Source organism: Schistocerca piceifrons, chromosome X (assembly GCF_021461385.2).
Source record: "Schistocerca piceifrons isolate TAMUIC-IGC-003096 chromosome X, iqSchPice1.1, whole genome shotgun sequence".
NCBI classification, from domain to species: Eukaryota; Metazoa; Arthropoda; class Insecta; order Orthoptera; family Acrididae; genus Schistocerca; species Schistocerca piceifrons.
The window spans coordinates 428,172,170-428,188,493 of record NC_060149.1 but is presented as its reverse complement, the minus strand read 5'-3'; the positions used below and the strand labels follow the sequence as shown (position 1 = coordinate 428,188,493).

The window sequence follows — 16,324 nt, the reverse complement described above, 5'->3', positions numbered from 1 at the left end:
GTTTGACAATCTCTCCCACAGTCACAAGCTGACCTACAAGCAAAACTTCTTCAATTTTCATCACTGTCTCATTCAAAACTGATGGACACCTGTGGCCGGCTTCATCATGCAAATTTTTTACATCCATATGCTTTTCTCCATACACATCAGTCAACTGGCAATAGATTTCAATAGGGATGTCCCCTTAAACCAGAAATCACAGGACACAGTTCACATTTGGTGGGAATGTCATTTTTCCCTTCCATCATTAACAGTTGCTACACCAAGAATGAGAGACACTAAGAGGTGGGGACTGCCAAGAATAGTGGTGCGGAAAAGAAGGAACATGGCACTGTTGTCAGATTTAATCTAGCTCGCTCCATGCTCCATCCTGGTGGGAGCTCATCGGAGACCTTGCTTTATGGACAATCCTCATAATTGTTCTATCTTCTGCACAATTCAGCAGTCTGTTCTTGTCTTGTTGTGTGTGCTGATGGACTGCATTATTTTTAGCAGTTATTTAGTGTATTTAGTGCACTGTTTCTACTTCTGTGACAGTTCAGGTTACAGTTCACTAACAGTGCATTTTAGCATAAGGTTTGTGTGTTCTTTTCAATTATGCCTGCCCTATCAATGGAGCTGCCTTTGTCTCAAGTCATTCAGTTACAGGAGAAGCAAATTTGTAAACTGCTGCAGAGCGTAACTTAGCTCACTCAGGTTGTGACTGCAACGGCTGCATCTTGGCAAGCCCCTCCCACATTTGCACTGAATTTTTTTGTGTTTGACAGCCAGAAAGAGGACTGGGCCTCATACCATCAACAGTTGAAGATGCACTTTATGGTGTATGGTGATGTCCAAGGTACACAGCACAATGCTCACTTTATCCCAAGTATGGGTACAGAAATCTTTTGTTTGTGTTGTCAGTTTTTATTTGTGAAACAGTTAGATGGGCATTTTGCTAGTGTCAGTTGCTTCTGGCCAAACTGTGTGGATGCTATGTCCTTGGTTATGACAGACAGTCTTCCCCTCAGTATTTGAGTGAGCATCATGATGGATGGTGTACAGACTGGGCATCCATGAGTTTATGTGTGGTGAGCTGGACCACCATCAGTCAAGATGGTTACAATGCTGTCGTTCTATGCAGCACTCCGTTTCACGTTCACAGAGTTCTGTGACAGAAGTCTCTATGCCATTGGCCCAGCCCCTGCCAGTAACACCATCCTATACCACCCATGTGGTCACCGGCCCTGTCGTTTTCGGTCCTGCCATCACTGACACCAGCAATCTCATCACTTCTGTTGTTGGCAGCCCTGTTGATGACACTGCCAGTCTTCTCATCAGTCCAGTCATCACCAGCCATTCTGTCATCAGCAACTGTGTTTATGATGATGTCAATTTTCTGCTAGTCAATCTTGTCATCACAGGCCCTGTTGTGGCCGGCCTTCCTGATGTTGCCAGCCTTGTCAAAACCAATGCCAGCTATCTTGTCAGTACGCTCATCACCAGCCCTGTCATGGCCAGGCTTCTCCAAGGCTGAGGCCTCCATGGTCAACCCAACTTTCCCCATTGGTGACACTGTAGCCACCCCATGGCCATTCCCAATGCTGCTGCCACCCTGCTGCCAGTCTCATCATCCCTGCTGGCACTGCTGATCCAGTCATGTTCTTCCAGACCTTACATTGCATCTTCATGTAAATTTTGCAACAAGCACTGCCTATGCCTGGCCTTCCCTACTGTCACCTGCAGAGACCGGTTGCCATTTGCCAATGTGGACACGGCATGCATGTTTTGATGGAATTACTTTTTATGTTGTTTAGCGACTTAGTTCAGCATATTTATGTCCCCTGCCCTGAGCTTTTGGCAGTTACTGTGGAACATTTATGCACTGTTCCTATTTATGTGTCTCAGATGTTGTTCTGCGTACACTGCATGCTCAGCAGTCTTATTAGTTATATGTTGCATTCTTATTCAGATGTTTGTATAATTTCTGGGATTCTTTTTTTACACTATTTCTATTTATGTGTCTCAGATGTCGTTCTGCGTACACTGCATGCTCAGCAGTCTTATTAGTTATATGTTGCATTCTTATTCAGATGTTTGTATAATTTCTGGGATTCTTTTTTTACATAGTGTTTTAGTTATGTTCAGTGCTTTTTGAATCCAAGGTTATGTTAATGTATTGAGGCATATGTTGGTTATTTCTCAGGCACACATTAAACCACTAGCTGATTCTTCTGTTTCATTCCAGCTTTTAGGACAATTTGTGCTGGTGGCTATGTTCTGTCTTCTCCTTTGGGTGCTATGCTTCTCTGGGATGGATGCACCATCTCTTTTTAAGGGGGACGGAAATCATATATGCAACACTCCACACCTGTATCTTTGGCCACCTCACTTACTGAGATGCTTTGTGGGCTACATGTGGCCCCTGCATCACCTTAGAGGATGTTTGTTTATAGAAGAAGCACTGAGTTGTTTACTGTCAAGCCCCCTGCAACTGTTAAGCTGTGCCACTACAGTGTGCGCAGGTCACAGAACACAGTACTGCAATCGCAAGCACCTACTCCTATCCAAGCAGTCATGTGTGCATGTGACACCACGTATGTGCTCTTCCATGGGTGCCTACTTCAGTCGGCATTCCATCCATTAAGAGCCATTACGTTCCACCTGACCCACAGCTGCTATTATAGTTCAATTCTTTTATCTTGGCGGTTCGTGCATGCCCGCCCAGACGTGGGAGATTGCTGCATTGCCAGTTGCACGTGCCGCAAACTTACGTTTAGGGGGGAGCACGCAGTTTATGAAGTAAAGTCACCACGGCCTCATTACCCCTTTTGCTGCTACAGAGACGTGCTCCCCGCATTCCGCGCTGTGAGCAATTTTGTCATCACTGCACTGCTTGCCTGTGCAGACACATGGTGTTCTGACTGCTTTGACACACATATCATTCGATTTCACAAAAACTATTTGGCCCAAAAATTTGATTTTTACACATCTTCTTGACTGATACCTTCCCCCCATAAATGACTTAATTTTGTTTCGATGTTCAACGCAGTTATTGTGCAGCATTAAATGTAGTAAACCACTGCACGAAATTTTGAAGAATTTGCAGAGGTAAAAGTCCATAGGGTATACTTTCGGTATGGTCGATTTCAGTTGCAACTAGAAATTTCAAAAAATTACATTCAAACAAACAAAATTCAAGAAGTAAGACACTTCGATATTGTTTTTAAATAAAGAAAATATGAAGCACAGAACAAGGTTTGAACTTGGAACCTTTCGCTTAGCAGCCAAACACTTTTTTCTTTTTCTTTTTTTTTTATTCCACAAAAACAGTAACAAAAATGGCTACAATGAAATGACATAAATAAGGTGACATATAATTGCAGTCATTAATTACAGCATTCAAAGACTGAGTCTTTAGCAGTAGCACAATTTAGCACCTTGACTGTCACCTTCAACTGGTGGCAGTTCAGCATACACATTTTCTTCTTCTGCAGCCAGTTCCTCATCATCATTTCCCAGACCTAAATTAATCATTCAGTAAATCATTGATGTGTGTTCCTTCCAGGGTAAATTACGTGGACAGAAGAGCAGTCCCAAACAGCGACATCACAAAACACTTCACTGCCTTGTTATTTTTGTCAGTTCCAGCCTTCTAAGCGAATCCATAGGGAGTTCAAGATGTTCCTAACCATTACGCTACCGCAGCTCATCACTTAAAATGATTCTTGGAGGACTTTAAACTAGGACGCAAAATACTGACAAACACTGTTGGTATGACTATGAATTATTCATGTTTCGTCGAAGTACAATAGGAAATAAACAATTACCGCTGTTCTTTATTGCGAAAAAGTGGTTAGTGAGAATGATACAAAGACCTTTAATTGCTATCGCCTGAATTAGGAGGCTTATTGCTTGTTTGGTTTAATTAATTAATAGAATATGAAGCAATTGGTATAAAGAATGCTTTTTCCAAAGTTTCTATTAAAGAAATTCTGCTATCAAGACATTGCTTTCGTTCAGTTACTTTATTTATGACTGAACGTTTCTAAAACTGAAGACACTCGTCCGTGCTCTGTACTGCAGTCGAGCTCTGGCAACGTCGTTCTTTGTTCATTGGCTGACTGTGTTGTGTGACGTCAGATGCGCAGAACGAACCTAAACTTGGCCGCTGTCATAAATGACGCACACTTTAGTCTCTAATGCCTGCTGCTGCCACTGCCTGCCAAAGTGTTGCCTCACCCTTGCCGTGAGCCCCATATGATGCTGCACTTCCGTTAGCTGCACCTAAGTGCACCACTTCGCATTATTTGCATGTGACCACCCATGAGTTCATTGCCTAGTGGGACTGTATATTTATGGCATCTTGCTGCTCATGACTTGGCTACCTATGAGCTCCCTGCCTCGGGGGTCTGAGTCATCAGTTATCTTCTCTGTTCCTTCCTTTGCCATAGCGTGCACCTGCTAAGTACTGTTGAGGCTCAACATTTCTGTTATCAAGTTCTCGGGACTATGGTTCCCAGAAGCTGTACGTAGTTTACTGATGTTAATAAATAGTTGTTTCTGCAGAGTGTATATCTCAATACTGTCAGTCACACCTCTGGACTAAAGGATACTACAATGGCATGATCAACCACCAAATCTATATTCAAAGAAATAAATAAATTATTTCCAGTGCCTTTTGTTTACATTCCAAAAAACAGGGTTCTATGGGCTTACTAGTTGTCCCATTAATCCTACACTTCAATTGCAGAGCTCATTTTTTCTGCCTCTGTTGCCATATGATCCCAGCTTTTGAAGCACCAGTGAGTGATTAACAAGATATAAAGCATTACTTAGGTCAATGAAAAGTCAACAAGAAAATACCTTTTGATTGGAGGATCTAAGGGTGTTGTCAGTGAAACAGAAATGAGTTATTTAGTGAAAAGCAAACAGGCATGTTTAAAAGCAAATTGTTGCTTATTCTTTACTGATCAGACGAAGGCCTTCATCAGCTGCTGAAACACACCGGGGGAGAGAGGAGGGGCTGCCTTTGATGGCACAGAAAATGCCACTGACAGGACTAATACTTACTCTATTCCTGTCACTGGCATTTCCTATCTCAGAACCTTCAACATTGGAGCGTGTCAGGAATCGTTGGTTAATATATTAAAAAACTAAAAACCCGCCTCGATTGCGAAAAAAGCACCTAGTGTTAAGTGTTAACCCAGGTTTCGGTGTTGATAACTACACCTTCTTCAGAACAACAATAAAACCCACAAGTGCCTAAGAAGACCTTTGTCAATGATTAAAAGAACACCATAGCTATACATTTATAAACAAAAAAGAAAGGAAAACACAAACAGTACATGTGTACAAAGTCAAAACCACTACTTAACTTAATGGTGTACGTTCCACCTCACACCGGCCTATGTTCAATGCGCCACGACCCGCCATAAACTGCAGCTACAAACGATCACTCACTTACAAGCCTGACCCGCTATCTATGCACATGCGCAAGACAAGGGAAGTTACTCGAATGCGCATGCGCATACGAATATGAGAAAGTTTATACATGGGCCCGAAGCTAAATAGCCCATATATTCCTAAATGTGGATCAAAGTATATCAAAAAATTAAATGAATAGAACAAGAGATGAGCTAAATAGGAGATGAAACCTAAAAATAACCATACACAGTTGCTTATGCTTGAGGTGTTCAATGGGCTAAAATCACCTTCATCGTAAAAGGAAATGAGGATAAAAAGAAAGAAGATGAACAGCTTGACCAACCACGCTCGCCAATCAGCACGTGCATGTGATAATCCCCAGATCATCAGATTTACGAGTATGAAGAACAAAGTAAAGGTGCGAAACCTTCAAAAATTTTCTATTTCTTAGTAGGAGTTGGTCATTGAGGATATTGTCTTTAACATATTGCAGATGCTTAATGATCTGCATTTCTTCCAAAACATCCAGTTTTAAGCCCTTAACCTCGGTATGAAGTAACTCGATATTAACTGGAGGGCACAGGGTGTTCTGCATAAGTAGAGCCCTTAGTACAGTCACCGCTTCTAGTAGGAAGCAGGTGCACGTTCTGGTTTGAGGCAGCGCCACCAGAACCAAATTTGTGCATGTTGTTTGCCCCATGATTCTGCTGCTTTTCTCCCCCAGATTCACAGCTACATGGACCGTGTGGCCTTCACAACTGCCCGCTGGTGCTACCAGGGCACCCCAGGAGGAGCAGTTGGACAATGTGCCCTCATCCCCGCCATCCCCACTCGCCAAGCACATGGACCTGGGCCCACCATTGCCATCGCTGTCGCCAACATCAGTTTTCCAGAGGATGTCCCTGTTAGCTCGCAAGCCAGATGGTGGAGTACAGTCGGAAGTACCCCATCCTCTATAGCAACAACTTTCGGCCCATCTCTGCATCAAGTGTCTTGCCTCTCTCGCCGTTGTTGTTCACAGCCTCACTACATGACAACGGTGTGACATTTCGTGGGGACAGAATGTGCTGGCATAAGCTGGTGCCAGCACACCATGCAGCACGAGTCACCTCTGGGGTCAGTTCAACACTGCATACAAAGAGGGCATACAAATTATAACTGTTTGTTGTCGATAGTCACTCCACTGCAACATTTTTGGTCTGGATGCCTTCTATATGTTTGAGTTCTCCATTACTGACAAGGTGCAAGTCATCTCAGACACTGAAACTGGCCTGGCAGTGACAGATTTCCAGGTGCGTATATCCTTACATCCACATGCAGTGCCCCATTTCTGTCAGGCCTGTCCTCTTCCTGTCTCCTTATGCACAGCCATTAATCAAGAACTCAATTGTCTCCAGGTATTTGAACCTGTTAAATTCAGGGCTTGGGCCACACCTTGTCAAGAAAAATTCAAAGTCACATCCTTAGCTGGTAAAGTCATGGTGAGGTCCTTCTGGGCCTCTGAAGGGATTATTCTCTTTGATTTCCTCCCTCTTTGTGGAACAATCAACTCTGAAGTGTATTGTGCTATCTGCATGATGATCCAAGGCCACACTCAAGTCTGTGCACCAGAGAGTAGTTCACAAAACTTTGATGGAATGTTTTTCTTCATCCGCCCTAAAGCCCACATCTTACACCTTCCGACTTCCATTTGTTCAGCTCAATGAAGGGTGCACTCCATGGGAAGCAGTACATAGATAATGGAGAGGTTACTGATGCAATACGATGTTGGCTCTGATGTCAAACAGTAGAGTTGTCATATACAGGCATGCAGACCCTGCCAGTAAGGCATGGATGGAGACTATGTTGAAAAACAGGGCTTTGTAGCCAAAAGAGTGGGAAATAATATGGTGTATTGGAATCCTGAATAAAACCAACCTGCTTTCAGAAAACAGAGATGCTTTAATAAAAATGATGAAAACATTCAACTGGTCCCTAAAATATGCTGGTCAACAGCATATATACAGTGTGTCTTTCCCAAGAGTCATCAGGCACATTTTCTCCAATACTTCAGCAATATTTGCACTTCCAAGTTAGTCTAGTGTTTTGTTTTATTGATAAGTATTAACAGGGACAGTAAAACTCAAAGAATAAATAGCAATCCAGCAGCGACGCAGTAGTGCTGTGTGCTTGGCAGTAGCAGTCAATGCAGGCCACAGCACTACTGTATTTGCTGAAGTAATGGTTATTCATCATGTGTTACTTTCCCTGTTAATACACACTGATTAATGAATATTGCACTAGAGTAATCTCGGACTGCTCTGTTGAATGTGCATGTAAAATTCCACTTTAGAAATCATTTTCTTTTTATCGAAGTAGCAAACTGTTTCCATTCACCCTGGGCATCTCATGAAAAATGTAATGAGTGCTCTTTGTCTGGGCTGACTCAGGCTACACAATGGAAAACTTAAACTGCAAATATCTGCCAAAATGCCAGACACAATAGTCTGATGACTCTTAGAAGAGACATCCAATCCATATATATATCATCATTGAAGAAATACACTGTCCAATCCCATTAATGTGACCACCTGTTAAAAGCCTGAATAACCTCCTTTTGCTATATGGACCACTGTGAGGCATGCAGGAAGTGTGTCAATGAGATTCTTGAAGGCACTGACATATGTGGGGCCATGGCAACATGGCCAGTTGCATTAGGTTTCTGGGTGTTTGGTGACCAGTGGCATATGGTAAACTCATCACGGTGTGCTTCAAACCACGCATGTATACCACAATCTGTGTGACATATTGCATTGTCCTCCTGGTGGATGCCATGGCCCCCAAGGATAAATGTGTACCTGTATAGATCTATTGTGCTTTCCAGAATGGCGTGATCACCCAGAGATACTATGCACAAACATAGAAAAAGCTGTAATAGTTCCAAATAAAGCAAATAAAAAAAGAGCATTTTTAAAGATAATACTGAGATATCTAAATTTTCTTCTAGATGAGCCAAACTAAGAAAACATTCAGAAAAATGTTGATAGAATGTACGTGTGTTTCCAAAATATCTTCCTTTACTATTTTAATTGAACTTTCCCTCCTCAAAGCAAAATATTAGATGTTGAGAACAAAAAAAATGGATGACAAGAGGCATTAAAATTTCTAATGAAAAAAAAGGAAAAAAGGAAAACAGATTTCTGCAGTAATGCTACAACAAGATATAAAGTTTCTCAAGAATTTGATGCCTATTTTGAAATCCACAAAAAGATATACAGTATGGTGATCAGGCACTCAAAAATGTTACACAACGATAGTCTGGTAAGGAACTCATCAAACAAACTGACAGTCATGTAGAAGGTTGTCAAACAAGAAGGTTGTAGTGTACTGTCAAAACAAGAATTCATCATTTTATGTAATCTATATGATAGATCCAATGTAAAGAACCAATCATTTATTTCTCCAAAAAGGCTGTGACCAAAGAAACACCATGTGCGACTGTGCCCTGTGGAAGATGAGGTGAGACATTGCCAAGGAACAAAAATTCCCCCTTGGGGAACTTCCAAAGATGCATCATCTTGACAGCCAACCATAATAGCATCACGAGATTTCAGTAGCAATCACCTGTGTTGGTTGGCCATTTATGATCATAATCTGTTAGCACCACAACATGGTAGTCCGAAGAAAGACGCATCACCACCTTGCCCAATGATGGCTACATTATCGTGTTTTTCCTGGGGTGATGGGTCCACGTTTCCACTGCTTGGTTTGCTCCTTTGCCCTGAGGTTAGTGACACACCCAGCACTCATACATGGTGATTAGGTTGTTAAAGAAGTTATCAGGATTGGTCTGACACAACTGTAACATTTCTCTTTTTGGACAGATGTGAGAAGTCACAGTACCCAGCAGTTGAAAATTTGTCATTTTCAAAATGTCATACAAGATGTTGAAACTGATCAAACACTGAATTCAACTTTTTTTCACTATTGCCTCAATTGTGACACACTTGTCTTTGAGCATCAGGCACTCTCCTTCTCATGCAGTTCCCTGTTCTTAAAAGAGAGATGGTCAGCCACCTTGTTCTTCTTCATTCAGACTTGTTTAGGCACACTGGAATCATCTGTGCCATCTAACTAGTGTCATATGATGGTGCATTGTTCCCATACATCACTACAAACTCAGCATGGATTGCTGCAGCATTGTGCCCTTCAAGTGGATAAAACAAATTTCTGCAAAATATTCCACTTTATCAATGAGCTGTGCCACTTTGTTTTGGCTCCTCTAATGGTGTGCTACAGTACAGTGGAGGGATTTTCAGTGTGTAGCAGAACAGCAGATGCGTACTTGCATACAAACAAAAAATTAATTACTCAAATTTTTTTTCCAAAGTGATAATTAAACCGTGACTACTATCCCTTGTATGTACTCTCTACTTTGGTCACCGTCGGTTATTTTGCTGCCGAAATAGCAAAACTGATCTGCTACTTTCAGCATCTCATTTCCTAACACAATGCCCTCAGCATTGCCCAATATAACTCAAGTTCACTCCATTGCCCTTACTGATATTCATTTTACAACCTCTTTGCAAGACACTGCTAATTTTTCCAACTGATCTTTTCCTTTAGTAATTGTTCAGTGTACAGAATGAATAGCATTGTGAGTAACTGTTCAGTGTAGAGAATGAATAACACTGTGGATATGCAAAAACCCTGCCTAATTCCTTTCTCAACTACTGCCTTCCTTTCATGTACTTCAAGTCTTATAACCACTGTGTGGTTCTGTACAAGTCATAGATAACTTTTTTCCCGTGGTCTTTAGTGCTGCTGTCTTCAGAATTTCAGAGAGTGTAGTCCATTCAACATCAACAAAAACTTTCACTAAATCTACAAATGCTATAAACATAGATTTGCTTTCCTTCAGTCTATTTTCTGAGATAAGTCGTAAGGTAGTATTGACTCACGTGTTCCTACATTTCTCCAGAATCCAAACTGACCTTCCTGAGGCCAACTTTGACCAGTGATTCCATTCATCTGTAAATAATTTGTGACAATATTTTGAACCATGACTTACTAACCTATTTATTCTGTAATTTCACATCCATCAGCAGCTACTTTCTTTGAAATTTGAATTAATACAGTCTTCTTGAAATCTTCAAAATATTTCATCTATCTCATGTATCTTGCATTCCAGGTGGATTGGTTTCGTTATGACATGTTTTCTCAAGGAACAGCGTTACCCCCTTGTAACCCTGATTGCATTGGCTCAGTCATATGTAATGCAGTGGCAGATTTTGGTTCATTGGTAGGTTACTGGGGACATTCAATCCATCTACAAAGGAGATTGCTTACAAAACACTTATGTGACTCATTCCAGATGTGTGTGGAACCCATAACAATGGAATGTCATCTACTCCAAGTGTTCATTTCGATTTGCATCTTTCAGTGCTCTGTCAAATTATTCTTCATTGCGTCATAGCTCCAATCTCCCTTCTTTTCTTAGTACTGGCCTGCTAACTGAGTGCATAAGGAAGAAAGCATTAAATATGTAGATGAATGACCCCATAAACACTCTTTGTAAACACAGAAATAAAAAAACTTATTCCTGGATGGTTGGGGAGGAATTTGAATCCCATTTTTCTTGCATAAAGTCAGTGTCTCAACCAATGTAACATCTCAATAAGTAGGTAGCCTTATAACAAATGGTTGTGATAAGTGTAGACAAGAAACACAGATCCACCAAGATTGAAAATGGTATCAGTGACAATGATGTTCTTGAAGCAATAATGATTACCAAAGCACAAAGTTCAGCTTAAACTAGGACAAAGAGTAGATCACACCCATATAAAAGAATAGTAGAGAAGTGATACACACAGCCACAATTCAATAATATTATTGACATATATTTGTTGTAGAATCTTAGAACATATTCTGAGCTCTAATATAATGAAGTATCTTGGATGGAAAGTTTAATACCCTACTCAGCATAGGCAGTAGCCTTCAGCACACAGTGACAGAGTACCAGGTGGAGCAAATAACAGTTCTGAGTGGATGGTAACAACAAAGTTAATGCAGTGAATGGCTGGCTAGAAAGAGGCCCAAAGACTACAAGGTTGTTATAAGCAAACAAGATCAATCAGACACTGTATCAAATGGCATGGTCTAAAGGCTTCAAGTGATAACAAGCATATGGCAGTATGTGACTGCATGCAAAAATTGAAGTACAGGGTTATTACAAATGATTGAAGCGATTTCACAGCTCTACAATAACTTTATTATTTGAGATATTTTCACAATGCTTTGCACACACATACAAAAACTCATAAAGTTTTTTTAGGCATTCACAAATGTTCGATATGTGCCCCTTTAGTGATTTGGCAGACATCAAGCCGATAATCAAGTTCCTCCCACACTCAGCGCAGCATGTTCCCATCAATGAGTTCGAAAGCATCGTTGATGCGAGCTCGCAGTTCTGGCATGTTTCTTGGTAGAGGAGGTTTAAACACTGAATCTTTCACATAACCCCACAGAAAGAAATCGCATGGGGTTAAGTCGGGAGAGCGTGGAGGCCATGACATGAATTGCTGATCATGATCACCATGACCGATCCATCGGTTTTCCAATCTCCTGTTTAAGAAATGTCGAACATCATGATGGAAGTGCGGTGGAGCACCATCCTGTTGAAAGATGAAGTCAGCGTTGTCTGTCTCCAGTTGTGGCATGAGCCAATTTTCCAGCATGTCCAGATACACGTGTCCTGTAACGTTTTTTTCGCAGAAAATAAAGGGGCCGCAAACTTTAAACCGTGAGATTGCACAAAACACGTTAACTTTTGGTGAATTGCGAATTTGCTGCACGAATGCGTGAGGATTCTTTACTGCCCAGATTCGCACATTGTTTCTGTTCACTTCACCATTAAGAAAAAATGTTGCTTCATCACTGAAAGCAAGTTTCGCACTGAACACATCCTCTTCCATGAGCTGTTGCAACCGTGCCAAAAATTCAAAGCGTTTGACTTTGTCATCGGGTGTCAGGGCTTGTAGCAATTGTAAACGGTAAGGCTTCTGCTTTAGCCTTTTCCGTAAGATTTTCCAAACCGTCGGCTGTGGTACGTTTAACTCCCTGCTTGCTTTATTCGTCGACTTCAGCGGGCTACGCGTGAAACTTGCCCGCACGCGTTCAACCGTTTCTTCGCTCACTGCAGGCCGACCCATTGATTTCCCCTTACAGAGGCATCCAGAAGCTTTAAACTGTGCATACCACTGCCAAATGGAGTTAGCAGTTGGTGGATCTTTGTTGAACTTCGTCCTGAAGTGTCGTCGCACTGTTATGACTGACTGATGTGAGTGCATTTCAAGCACGACATACGCTTTCTTGGCTCCTGTCGCCATTTTGTCTCACTGCGCTCTCTAGCGCTCTGGCGGCAGAAACCTGAAGTGCGGCTTCAGCCGAACAAAACTTTATGAGTTTTTCTAGGTATCTGTAGTGTGCCGTGACCATATGTCAATGAATGGAGCTACAATGAATTTATGAAATCGCTTCAATCATTTGTAATGTGCCCACTGTATGTTTGGGTGTTACCATCTGTGGAGCCACAATTAACTGTGTCTACTTATCATCCACAGTATCTCAGACCCATATCAATAGTGTGGAATTTTAATCATTGTCAGATACAAGAGAGAGCCATCAACAGAAGCAGAAGTAACTTCAGGTACACCCCAGGGAATTATATTGGGACCCTTGCTGTTCATGTTGTGTAGTTTGACCTTACAGACAATATTAACAGTAACCCCAGGTTTTATGCAGATGATGCAGTTATTTATACTGAAGTACAATCTGAAAATCTCTGCACAAATATTCGCTGGATCTTGACAGGATATCAAAGTGTTGCAAAAAGATTGGTAACTTGCTTTAAATATTCAGAAATTTAAAACTGAGTTCCTACTAAAATGAAGAAATATAGTATCCTATAAGTACAGTACCAGTGAGTTACAATAGGATTCAGCCAAATCATACAAATACCTAGATGTTACTATTTGTAGGGATATGAAATGTAATGCCTGCATAGGCTCAGTCATGTGTAAAGCAGACAACAGACTTTGGTCCACTTGTAGGATCCTGGGAAAATTCAGTCTGTCTGCAAAGGAGATTTCTTACAAAACACTCGCGTGACTCATTCTAGAAGTGGGTGGAATCCATACCAAATAAGACTAACACAAAATGTTGATAGTTTTGTGGCGGTGTTCGTAGCGACAAACACTTGGCTGTAGAAATGGCTTACGAAGTCACCGCCACACTTTTAATAGCGGGCCGACCGGTCCGCTGGAACAGTGAACAGAAAGATGAAATCCCAAACACTCATATTAAATAAAAGTCGCTACTTATCTTTTATTAATGAAGATACAGTAACACAGTAGTGAACTCGGTGTCTACAGAAATCTGTCTAGTTCAAGTCGGAGCGGCTAGGTCAGCGTCGGCTGACGACAAACAACAACTCTGCTGCGATGAACACACAACTGACTAGCAAGTACACAATTCGGTGGTGAGTATACAACTGAGCGGCGAATGCAGAACTGTCCTAGCGCTCGGGACTCCAGCGCTTAAGAAGCCCAGAAGCCAGTGGTGGCGCGCGCAGACTTGCGGCGATTTGCTGTCTCGCTGGCGCTGCTTATGCGGACGGCGTCCGGACTTTGATGCTGCCAACCTTTTGGCAGCGGGCTCGGTTGGCATTACTGGCTAGGACATAACACTCCTCCCCCCCAAATCGCCGCACCGTCGTTGAATAATGACGTGGCGAGCGTCGACGGCGGGGGAGGGGTCCGGCCGCAGGCGTAGCAGAAGAGACCGGGGCGGAGACTGTTGTCGGTGGCAGTCCCCGGTCCGCACCCCAGCATTGGCTGTGCGGGGCCCTGGGAAACACCGACTGAAAACCGAGGTCAGGGTGCACGCCTGTGACCACGGGCGCAGCTTCTGGTACTGGACGCGACGGGGCGTCGGGGCCCACGAAGAGAGGCAGCGTCTCCCGACGCTGCGTCGACGGCTGCTGAGTGGGCGCCGGACAAGGCGCTGCGGTGTCAGACTCCTTGGGGGTGCCCAAGAAAAGCGGCTGCAGGACAGGCTGCACAGCCACCGCTTGGGAAGGCGGCCCGGCTGAGGGGTCGACGTCCATCAGCTCCGAAGGCAGTGGCGACTGAAGAGGGACCGCAGGCGCCGGAGCGACCACCTGGGGCGCTCCCGGAGGAAGCTGCGCGGGAGGCATCAACGGGACGGGCTGTCGGCGTGGTAGCGGCGACGGCTGCTGCTGCTGCCCCGGGGGCGGCAGCGAAGTCGGAAGGCGCGGCTGGAACCCGCCGCGGACCAAATCTGTGGACAAAGAACGAGCGGCAGAATCCGGGCGGCCAGCGCGGCGCAACTGGTTCTGATGCCTCCTGTGCACCCTAGTAGCACCTTGAACAGTATAAAAACCGCGACCCTGGACACTTATCACGGTACCACGTTCCCAACGACGGCGACCGTGATAAACTCTGAAAAAACGGCGTCGTTGCGCTGAAAACGCGTGCGATGCTCAGAAGCGGCGGGTCGATCCGGGGGGTGCAACAACCGTAGTAGGGTGCGATGACGACGGCCGTGGAGAAGCTTCGCAGGCGAAGGGCCGTCGCGTGGCGTGGTCCGGTACGACGACAGGAACGTGATGAGGGCCTGCTGACAAGAGTGCGTAGCACGAAGGCGGTCCATATGATCCTTGAATGTGCGTACAAAATGTTCCGCTGCACCATTCGATTGAGGGTGGAACGGCGGAGTAAGAACATGGCAAATGCCATTGGCAGAACAAAAACTTTCAAAGTCAGCAGAGGTAAATTGTCAGATACTAAAACTTCTGGAAGACCCTCAATACAAAAAATTGAAGTCAACGCCTGTATAGTTTGTGCAGACGTTGTAGACTGCATGGGCACAACAAACGGAAAATTACTAAATGCATCTATCACGATGAGCCAATGAGAATTCCAATATGGACCAGCGAAATCAATATGTACTCGCTGCCATGGACCGGCAGGGCGTGCCCACTCAAAATAGCGTTGAGGCGGAGCAGCTTGGTGTTCGGCACATGTCGAACAATCTGTAGACATCTGCATAATCTGCTTATCAATGCCGATCCATGTACAATGACGGCGGGCAAGCTGCTTGGTGCGGACCACACCCCAATGACCTTGATGCAACAAGTCGAGGACCTTGGATTGGAGCACTTGGGGAACCACTACACGAAGCTGGTCATTCTCGGTGCGTAACAGCAAAACTCCGTGTGAAACAGACAACAGATGACGTTGCGGATAATAGCGACGAACCACAGGATCCGATATGTCCTTTGCCTTGGACGGCCAACCACGTTGAACAAAACGTAATAGTAAACTCAGATGAGGATCCGTAGCTGTCTCACGTGCCACCTGACGATAATCAATCGGAAAATCCCGGAGGGATCGAAGACATCATCCGCAGCAATCGGCAATCGAGAAAGCGCGTCAGCGTTTGCATGCTGAGCCGTAGGGCGATACAGTATCTCATACTGGTATTATGATAACAAAAGGGCCCAACGTTGTAGTCTCTGAGCTGTCCGCTGAGGAACTGGTTTAGACGGATGAAACAGTGACGTCAGGGGCTTGTGATCTGTCACTAAATAGAATGGTCTACCATAGAGGTAGTGATGGAATTTTGTGACACCGAACACAATAGCCAACGCTTCCTTGTCCAATTGGCTATAATTACACTGAGCTTTGTTGAGCAATTTAGATGCGAACGCAATAGGACGTTCGGTGTTACCGACTCGGTGAGACAACACAGCACCGAGGCCGAAAGAAGAGGCATCACAAGCTAACACCAGAGGCTTGTTAGGGTCGTAATGGACCAGACAACGATCATTCAATAAAGCCTCTTTAAGCTGCTGAAA

The 16,324-nt window shown here is 43.6% G+C and overlaps 1 protein-coding gene across 1 annotated transcript in view; it reads right to left on the bottom strand.

Moving 5' to 3' along the window:
* Positions 1 to 16,324, bottom strand: part of LOC124722396 (lisH domain-containing protein ARMC9-like) — a 209,806-nt gene that overhangs the window by 111,703 nt on the left and 81,779 nt on the right. The window lies entirely within an intron of this gene.